A 10,786-nucleotide genomic window follows, 5' to 3' on the forward strand; every position below is an offset into this window, starting at 1 on the left:
TGTGGGACTCCTCTTGCTTGGTCCCAGGGCCATCCATGGCCTCTGCCCTTCCATTAATAACCACCAGGGTCCACGATAATAGCCATGGGGCCCTTTGAGGGCTACAGATTTGGATGGGGTGAAGGTTTTTCAGGCACATCACATCAGAGACTCTTTAGACCCTGTAGTCCTGGGCTACTCTGGCCCGTGAGCCATCTCTGGGCCAGGAGCAGCACCATTGTTTGAGTTCATGTCCCCACAGGCCAACAATCCCCTCTCTGTCCCCATGATGCGGTGAGAAGAGTGAAAGGACACCCACCGTTCTCAGACACTCAGGATGCTCCTCACCATGCTCAGCTCTATTGGTGGCACCAGGAAGGCCTGTAATTCCTGCAGCTCAGCAGGTGTGCATCTAGGGGACACCTTCTTGCAGGTCCCCCAGTCTTCATATGAGATTTGTTTAGAGCTACTCTTGGCTACAGGAGGGGAGGAATCATGCTCTCCCACCATGGACATGGGTTTTCCCTTGTTGCTCAGTTGTGTCCGACTCTTGTGACCCAATGGACTGTAGCCCACCAGGCTCCTCTGTCCATGGAATTTCCCAGGTAAGAATACTGGAGTGAGTTGTCATTTCCTTCTGCAGGGAATCTTCTTGGCCCAGGGATCAAACCCAGGTCTCCTACATTGGCAGGTTGATTCTTTACCACTGGTTTGATTTCTTGAGCCACCACGGAAGGGCCAAGGAAGCCCCTGGGTTTTTCCTGCAGACACCCCAAAGCTAACTTTATCAGGCTTTCCTTCCCTGATGGTTGATGGCTGGTTCTGACATCTCTCAGCAAGCCCAGTACAAACTTTAGAAGATGCTCCGCTTAGTGGCTTTTGGGGACCTAAGCCCCATGTGCTCAAGCAATGGGAACAATGAAATGGCAGATCTTCCATTCGTCCCTAGCTCAAGTGATTGCTTGCAAAGGAGTGGTTTATCTTTGCAGTCTCTAAGTCCACAGCCCTTTCAGGGGTAGACAATCAGTTTGTGGGACTGAGTTACAGCAGGAAGTATGACAAGTGGCTGCTGGGTGTTGTCTGTGTCCTAAAAAACACTAGTCATATTGGATTAGGGTCTACCCTAAGGACCTCATTTTGATTTAATTAGCTCTTTCAAGGCCCTATGTCCAAATGTAGTCACATTCTGAAGTACTGGGCTTAAGAATTCACCATATGAATTCCGGGTGTGGTGAGGAGAGACCCAATTCAGCCCCCAACAGATGTGTGTTTCCATTAAAGAGGCAAGGCTAAGTGGTAGTGACATAAACATAACTTGGACTTCACTTTTAAACCTGTTAAAACTTCGAGTAATGATTCTTGATAAATTCTGAAAAATTGGTAGGTGCTTTGCAGTTTAAAATTTTATGTAGAAAATGACTTAATAGCTTTTTTAATTGTTTGAAATAGTCATAATCCAATTTCCTTTTTCATGTAGAAAATATCTATTGAGTGGTCACTAGGTGCCAGACACCATTTTAGGTACTAGGAATATAGTTGAATAAAAGAGATACAAATCTCTACCTTCATCCTAGTTGGAGGAAACAGACTATCTGCAAAATAATAGTAAGTTATACCATATGCTAAAGTGATAAGTGGCATGGAAAAAGTAAAGTAGGGAAGAGAGTGTATGTCCTTTGGGTTGATGGGTTGAAATCTTAACTAGATTATAGATGGTCACATTGAGAAGGTACTTATGAACAAAAATTTGAAAGAGGTAAGGGAGGAGTCTTAAGGACATGCGCCTTTAGTAGGACTGTCTAGGCAGAGGAGAGAGCAAGTGCAAAGGCCCTGAGCTAGGAATGGACTTGTTTGAGAAAATGCAGAGGGGTCAGAAGGGCTGGTAGGTTGTGAATAATAGGGAGAGGATTGGGAGACAATGCCAGAGAGGTAGGCGGGGACTAAATCATGTAGAATCATGAGAGCCATGAGTTTGAAGAAATGAGTTGGATCTGAAGTGTTGGTCCCTGGGGGACTAAAGGATTGTTGGGGACAGGGTATCACTGAGCTAGGAATAAAGAGTGTGGGGTGCCTGAGGATCAGATTATAGACAGTTTGAAGTTATTGGTAGTGATATCATCCAGGAGATGACCACAGCAGTCAGTGACTCAGGTGGTGGAAGCCAAGCTCATTGGAAGAGAACTATGGGAATTTTGAGAGCAGGGTCTTAGAAGGAATAAACAGAATGAAGGAGAGGTTTTAGAGAGAATGGCAGTGAGCAAGTAGTTAAATTCTTCAAGCAGGGGAGGGACTGACCCAGGCATTTGCAACAAAACAGGCAATGGATGGTGTATTCTGATGATGAGAGATTGCGCGCTGGGGTTTCAGGGCAGAGGGGGAGGGTGTGTGGTCTGGAAGCAGCAGTGGAGCAGAGGCCTGCTCTTAACTGATGCTCATGGGCAGCCCGGGAGAGATGGCAGCCGGGGGCCAGGATTCCCTCTAGCTGTGAAATGCGACTGACTTTTAGGATATTGCTGTTGATGACTACTTAATAAAACCTAAATGATTACAACTTCTTAATATTAGGCTTCTTAGTCTTGATAAAATTGAGTGAGGGTTTTTGAGAAGTTCTTTTCCTTAAAAATGGAATAGCAGGAATTAATCATTTATGCTCCTTGGTCTTCAGATAGAGGCATCTAGGATTAAGGCAGAGCCTCTCTTCACTGCTTGTAGGGTTCCATCTTGAGGCTCATCATTGCCTTGACAGGCTACATCCAGAGCAGAGTGGGAGAAAATGTTGACTTAGTAAAAGACATGCAGTTATCAGGAGAAGAGCAAGAATGGAGGGAAAAAGAGAAAGAAAAGGTGTTTGAAAAGTCAGTAGGAATATTTCAGGTGGAATGAACTTCTGGGAGAAGGGACTTATTCACCCTATAGATGGGTGGTCACAAAGCAGTGGTTCTCCAAGGGTGTCTGGGTCTCTATTAGGAATGTGTGAGGTTAAGACCATTTCAGTAATCACACTAAGATGTTATTTGCCCTTTTCATAAGCATATAGTGCAGTTTTGTAGAAGTATGACATCACAGCTGATTGACTGCGGTGGCAGATATGAAAACCCAGTTGTCTTCTTGTAAGCCAGATATTAAAGAAATCTGCAAAAATGTGGAACAGTGTCAGTCTCACTAAATATTTTTTAACATTAAAGGAGTTATTACAATATTTAAATCAACTAGTAAATATTTCAAATAAGCATTTTGAGTTGTAATGCTGTATATACTGATAGATATAATCCTTATAAGCAAAACAAAAGCTCTTTATGGTCCTTAATAATTTTTAAGATTGTAAAGGAATATTGGGATCCAACAGTTTGAGAACTAATAGATAAGAGGCCAGGCTCTGGAGTTAGTATGCTTAGGTGGGAATCCAGGCTTTACGATCGTAGGCAAATTTCTCGACCTCTCTGAGACTTTAGAGAGTCTATGTCTATGAACTAGGCCACTTCAGGCAAGTGTTGTGAACAAGTGAAATAATGTATTATAGTCACTTTGCACAGTGATATTTGGGTACAGAGTGATCATGTCACAAATGTTGATTATTACTTCATGTAACAACTGACTGAGTGCATAACTCTTTGCTAAGTGCTGGCAGGATGTAAAATGGCATAAGACACGGCTCCTACTCTGAAGAGGTTTGCTGCCCAGCAGGGTAGAGATTTCTGGATTTGTAGTTGGCATCTGCGAGTTCAATCCCCAGCTCTACCCTTGACTTGCTCACCTTGAGCAAGCACTTCCTGGGGTAAAGGCAGATAATAAAGGCATTGTGACAGTGCGCTGAGGAGACAAGAAGTCCCCGCGGTGTCTTCCAGGCATTGCTGCCCCTAGAACTTAATTTAACTTGGATTTGTCCTCTTGAAAATCACGCTACCTTTTTCTGCTTTCCATTTTCAGAACCTGCCTTTCTTCCTGAGATAAGCAACTATGCCAGTAGAGGGCACCTTCTGCCTTCTTATTCATCCACTGGCTCCTTTCTCTCATTTGGAAAAGTTCTAGCTGAGATGGGTGGCAATTGCCGGTTTTTGTCTTCAGGACACTCATAGCTTTGTGAGTGTGCTAAATTTTGTCTGAAGATCCTGACTCGTTTTTTTATCAGTCAATACAGATTTACTGCGACCTCTAAAGAAATAAAGGGGCTTCCCTCATAGCTCAGTTAGTAAAGAATCCACCTGCCATGCAGGACACCCTGGTTTGATTCCTGGGTTGGGAAGATAAGGGAAAGGCTACCCACTCCAGTATTCTAGCCTGGAGAATTCCATGGACTGTATAGTCCATGGGGTTGCAAAGAGTCGGACATGACTGAGTGACCTTCACTTTTCACTCACTTTAAATAAAACTGAAGGGAAGGTGTTGGTGGAAAGGAGATTGTGGGTGTTGCCACAATCATCTGACATTGAGGATCATGGACTCTATTCCAGGCCGTGTTTAGTGCTTCTCTTGCAACATTTCCTGAACTCTCAGAACACCACCACCAGGGGTAGGTTATGGGCCCTCATTTTTAATAGCTGTAAGCCTGGGCTCTGATTGGTTACGTAACTTGTGTGAAGTCCACTGTGGTGGAGCTGATTCAACTCCAGAGGAAGTGTGCTGATAGCAGAGGAGGGTGAGATGGCTGTGAGCTGGAAGGGGAGGCAAGATCTGGACAGAAGGAGAAGACCAGAGAGAGGCTTGTCAGGCAGGGGAAATGGTCTCCAGTGGAGCTTGCCCTCAGTGGTGAGCCCTGAAAGCAGGGAGCAGGTCTTACTGCTCCAAGATGGTGGTTCTCGATCTTGTCAGGCACAAACGTCCCTTTCTTTAGAAAGTATTTTGTAACACCTATCGTACTATCCTGAAGTGAAATTCTAAAGTTAGTACATATCTGTGTTTACATATATGTTTACACTTAATACCAAAGCAAAGTATTACTTCCCATCAGTTGAGTAGCAGGCTTGCTGGTGACGCAGACCAGAGAACGGAAAGTGCCGGGCTAAATTCCCAAACTGTCCACCAGGGGGCGGTGTATCTCGTCCTCGGCTGCGAACAGCTCCCTAGTCCACGTGCGTTATCTTTGAGCCGCTCCCCTCTCGCCGCAGCGGCCTCCTGTCACACTCCTGAGGTGGCGTGATTTTCTCCCTGATGGCTCCTAACTGGTCTGGGGCGGGTGGGGAGTGAAGAGAGGAAGTCGCAGAGCATGGAGCTGACCTCACCAAGTTGGTGTGCTAGATTTCTAGTCACATGAACTCGCCAGGATTAGAGTCATGTTCTTTCAAGTTTTACTTTTGTTGTTCAATCTTTTGCTTAAAAAGTGATCACGAAGCTATATGTTTGTTTTATTTTCATTGAAATTATTTTTTAGGTTACTTTGTATTATAGCAAGCTGTAGGGACCTGGGGCTTCCCTTGTGGCTCAGCTAGGAAAGAATCCACCTGCAATGTGGGAGACCAGGGTTCGATCCCTGGATTGGGAAGATTCCCTGGAGAAGGGAAAGGCTACCCACTCCAGTATTCTGGTTTGGAGAATTCCATGGAGTAGTCCGTGGGGTCGCAAAGAGCCGGACACGACTAAGCCACTTTCACTTTTCAACTATTCATTTAATCTTTTTCTCTAGTGGAGTTTTCTTTAACCTAAATACATATATTTAAATAGAAACCTTAAATAAATGTATAAATTTAAAGCTTATATCACTTGGCTTAACTAGAGGGTAACCAAAACAAAACCCCAAAGAAATAAAGCCAAATTACTACATTCTTATTTCTATTTTGGTTATTTATATCTTGGTTTCCCACCAAAGGTCCATTGTCTCTATAAAAAAGGAGCTTAAGAAGTGTTAAAGACATAGTCATATCAAACCAAGACTATCCTTAAAGTAATCAGAGAGCTAAAAGAGAAGTGAAAGGGAATATTTTTCTCACTGTTTAAGAGAATCCACATTATTTAAACTTTTATCTGTGTACCCTGAGAATCATCTACCATACAACAGTGGATCAAAAAGTTTCCCATTCTGGAGACAGGTATAGCAGATGGCTTCCTGAACTTGGAGTCAAGGGACCACTTACTAGCTGTGTCCTGAACTCGTCACTTGCCCTCTCTGGGCCTCTCTGGCCTCACCTGTAAAACGAGCTTCGAAGAGATGATCACTAAAGTTCTTCTGGATCTAATAGTCGAAGACTGAAGCCCTGATTCTCATCTGAAGGAGATCTGGGACTTAAGGTGGGTATCCTTTAATTGTGTGTCTAGAACCTTTGAAGGGGGTTGGGGGAAACCACGGATTCCCAGAAATTCCGACCAGCACTGTCTCTACCTTGGGGCAGCTTAACCTAATGTAGCAGAACAGCTGGGTGTTTAGAACCTGGAGTCCAAGATACCTGGATTTAAATCCTTGCTGTGCCTCCTGTAAGTATTGTCCTTGCCATACCTCTGGCATGTATGGATTGTAACTTTGAGCAAGTTACCCTCTTTGGCCCCCATTTCTCTAATTATACAGTAGGGACAGTGATAGAATTTATCCATATTGTGAAGATGAAATTATAATGTTAGGTGCTTACTCCAGTGCCTGGTCCATGTCTCAGCAGTGATTCCTGTTTATTATGGTAATTCCTAAGATTTATTTATTTATTTTAAGTGAAACTTGGAAGCAAGCCACTGGGGAAACTGTTTGGTGGCCCTGTCATCAATATCTTAAAACTGATGAAATGAATGTTTCCCAATAAGGGGACGCCTAGTCTGAGAAAGGCGAATGTGAATGTGCAAGGCTGTCTAACTTACACACAGCCTTGGTGCTAAATATGAGGGCCGAGTGTATTTGTGTGGGTTTTAGGACTTTTGAAAAAAAATTCTTTAGCTGAGCAGCTTGTGGCTTTCCAGCCCACAGGTTTCCTGCATCTCTGCCTGGCCCCTTGGTGCAGGTGTCTGCGTGTGTGCATGTGGGACCGAGGAGAGAGTGGCGCGGTGAGGTGGGGAATAGCAGAAGAACAGAGTTCCCCTTAATGGCCCCTGACCTGCTCTGTCACCATGGCAGGCCTGTTCTCGCCCTTGTGGGGCTGGGCAAGGTGGCTGGGGCAGCAGAGCCTGACATTTGAAAGAGCAGTATCGCTTGTCCGGGGCACACCTGTCTTTGAGATCTTGCTGCCACTGCTGGGATTCCTGACCAGGTGGAATTCTCCTGATGACATTTTTTTTTGGATGATCATGTGACAACTTCCTGAAGCATAGAAAGTTCTGTTATTAGAGCTGTGGACCTGGATTTTCATTCTGTCCTGACCACTAATGAGCTCTCTGACCTTTCTGAACACTTTTGTTTCTTCCTTTCCTTATTTGTAAAATAAAGGTTAGATCATGCCTGTGGTTTTTAAGTTACAACTTAATTGTGTACGTATGGGGTAGATGTCACAGAGCCTTTGGACAAACTGATGAGAGTTATATAGATTCTGTCTCCAGAAAAACATAGGTCCCCACTCATTTTGCATAAAATTTGAGGCTGTTTCAAGACACCCCTGGAAATCCTTCCATGGAATCCAGGTGGCAAACCACTGATTCTATGCTTTATTTAGCTTGCAAGCTTCCATGAAGCCCATGCCTTCAAGTTGGCGTTCCTGCTGAACCTAAAGCAAATGAAGAATCTGTCCATTTACAAACGTGTGTTTAGCATTCTCTCCCTCACAGTCTAGCAAAGTGAGCCTTAGCCCAGCAGGGGCATGAAGGAGCTGAGCTACCAGGGCCTTTGCGTGTGGCTGTGCAGGTTTTTTCCTGCACAAGGCATCCCAGTTGATGGCCACACCTTTTCCTGTTCACACTAAAGTGGGACCTGGGTCAAATGTAGCCTTTGCTACATATACTTGCATACCAAAATATAAGGTCCAGCAGGAAATTCTCTGCCCAAAGACTTGACGTGAGGCTGACTCGCCCTGTGTGGGCTCAGTAGACAGTATTAGTGACTGGAGAGAGGGGTCATCAAGAGACCAAAATAGGCTCTTAAGATTTGGGCAAGACTGAGATCCTTGAATGAGTTAGGATTCTTATGGAAAATGACTGCATTTGTTGGAGTTCTTAGTTTGCAGATAACAGAAACCAATTCAGCTGACTTAAGCAGGAAGGTGATGTATTGAAAGCGTGTCAGGTGGTTCACAGAAATGTCAGGAAAGCTACAGAACAGGCCTGAGATACAGAGCCGTGACAGTGGAGGTGAGGCCTCAGCCACAATAGCGGTCTGAGTGATGATGCAGCCCCAGCCTAGCATGGATGCCACTGCCTTCAAGCAATCCCAGCTTACCTCGCTGCCACTGGTGATGCTGGATGGAAGGTGTAGCTGTTGCCACCAACCACTAAGATGCATCCTTGAGGGCTCCATTTCATTGCATGTAACATCTGGTTGGTTGCACATGGATCATGTGCTTGACCATCCCAGCTGTGCAGGGTTCTGGGAGAGTGAGTGACTGACATGTTCGACTTCTCTGTTTCCCACCAAGACTCTTAAGTGGGGGACTTCCCCAAACCATCACGGGCAGCCCTCCCAAATCAACAGACATTCTGCAGACACAGCAACCAGCTAGAGTTAGCCTCAGTAAAGAGAACTCTTGAAGGCTGGAGGGCGTTTTGTGAAAGTAAGGACAGGAGGGAAGCCAGACCTTCAATGGCCTGGAACCAGGAACTTGAACATCAGCGGAACGCTTCCTCTAGCTCTCATCTCTGCTGCTCTGGGCTCCTCCTTCATTTTCTCTCTCTGCTTTCTGACATTTTATGTTCACAGTCCAGGAGGTAGCATCATGTGCTAAAAATGGGGTATTTTTGGCCCCCACCTGTGGCTCTAAGGGTCCCTGCCTGGAAGGAGAGCTTGGCATTCACTATGAAGGGTGGCTTCCACCCACTTTTTACCTTCATTATGGCTGCCCCAGATGGGTCTCTGCTGTTCTACATGGCTCCCTCATTGTGGAGGTCCCTTCAGATAACCTTGACATACCTCCTCATATTTTTTTGAGGCTGCGCTTAGCTTCTCTGATATTCCCAGAATGTCAGATCTTCCTCATTTTACTGATGGAGGGTCTAGGTTCTCAGAAATTAAGTGACTTTAAGATTCTGACCATCCCATGAGTGAGCTGGTGCATTCACCCAGTGCTTGGAAGAATGCTTAGCATGTGGAGAACTCAACAGGTGCTAGTGATATCACTAGGGTTTCTTTTCTTCTACATTTCTCTCCTCTCTTTCTCTTTCTTGGCACCCTCTGTCCCTTCTCCATTTGTTCTTTCCAAAACTATGTACCATGTGCTGGGTACCTTCTAGGTACTAAGAACTCATCTGTGAATAAGACACATACAATTCCTGCCCTTCCAAGGCTTTTAGTTCAGTAGGAAGCAGTATCATGATATGATTTAGAGTAAAAGAAAATTATTTTTATCAGAGAGCCACAGTTTGAGGGAGGTTCTTCACCCGAACCGAACTAAACAACAACAATAACACCCAACTGACCTGTACTCTTCAAAATATGGCAAGATCAAGCAAGACAAAAAAGAGCTGTATATTGAATTTGCACATTGAAGATATATAACAATTAAATGCAATGTGTCATTGGGATCAAAACCCTGATTGGGAAAAAGCTATTCTAAGGAACACGACTAGGGCAATGATGAAATTTTGTAATGTACTTTTTTTTTTAAGGTAAGAGTATTGCATCATTGTTAAATTTCCTGGGTTTGGTAACTTGACTGTGGTTATGTAGGAGAATTCCCTTGTTCTTAGGAAATAAATATATGTGAAAGCGTTTATGCATAAAAGAGTATGATGTCTACAATATAGTGTCAAAAGGTTCAGAAAAAAATATATGTAGAGAGAGTGATAGAGCAAATATGAAATGACTTTAAAAATTGGTGAATCTGTATGAAGAGTAGACTTAGATTCTCTATTCTTGCAACTTTTTTGTAGAGGTGATTAAGTTTGTTATCTTGCTATTAATATTGTTTTCTACTTACTTCATCTGTTCTTTGATCCTTTTTTTCTGTCTTCTTCTGGATTGAGAATTTTTTTTTAAATGGACTTTTAGGATAGCTCTTTTTTAAGTGGTGCTTTGAGTTTATAGTATACATCTTGAACTTATCACCATTTACTTGCAAGTGATCTATCACTTCGTATATAGTGAGAGCCTTGAACAATATATTGCATTTCTCCTGACCCTCCCTTTGTGCTATTGGTGTCATCATTTTGTACTTCTAATATATTATGAACCCTATTGTACATTGTCAATATTTTTGTTAAACAGTCAATTATTTTTTAAAGAGATTTAAATAACAAGAAAACATCATTTTTCTCAGTGCTCTTCCTTTGTGTAGATCCAGATTGCCACTTGGTATCTTTTCCCTTCTGCCTGGAGAACTTTCTTTAACATTTCCTGTAGCCTGGGTCAGCAGATGATGAATCCTTTCAGCTTTTGTACTTCTGAAAAAAGTCTTTATTGCCAGATCCTGGGTTGGCAGGTCTATTCCTTTCAGTGCTTTAAAAGTGCTGCTCCACTCTTTTCTTTTTGCGTTTTTCTTTTTTTTCAATAAGGAGAAATGTGCTATTTTTCTTATCCTTGTCACCTTGTGGGTAATGTCTTTTTTTTTGCTGGCTGCTTCCTCCCTCCCTGCCTTATCACTGATTTTGCATAATTTTTGCATAATTCTGCATAATTATGATGTACCTTCCTGTGGTTTTCTTCATGTTTGTTGTGTTTGGAGTTTGCTGAGTTTCTTGGATCTCTGTGTTTATAGTTTTTGTCAAACTTAGAAAATGTTCATCCATTATTTCTTTAGTTTCTTTCTTTCTG

The sequence above is a fragment of the Bubalus kerabau genome, chromosome 1 (genome assembly GCF_029407905.1).
Source record: "Bubalus kerabau isolate K-KA32 ecotype Philippines breed swamp buffalo chromosome 1, PCC_UOA_SB_1v2, whole genome shotgun sequence".
NCBI lineage: Eukaryota > Metazoa > Chordata > Mammalia > Artiodactyla > Bovidae > Bubalus > Bubalus kerabau.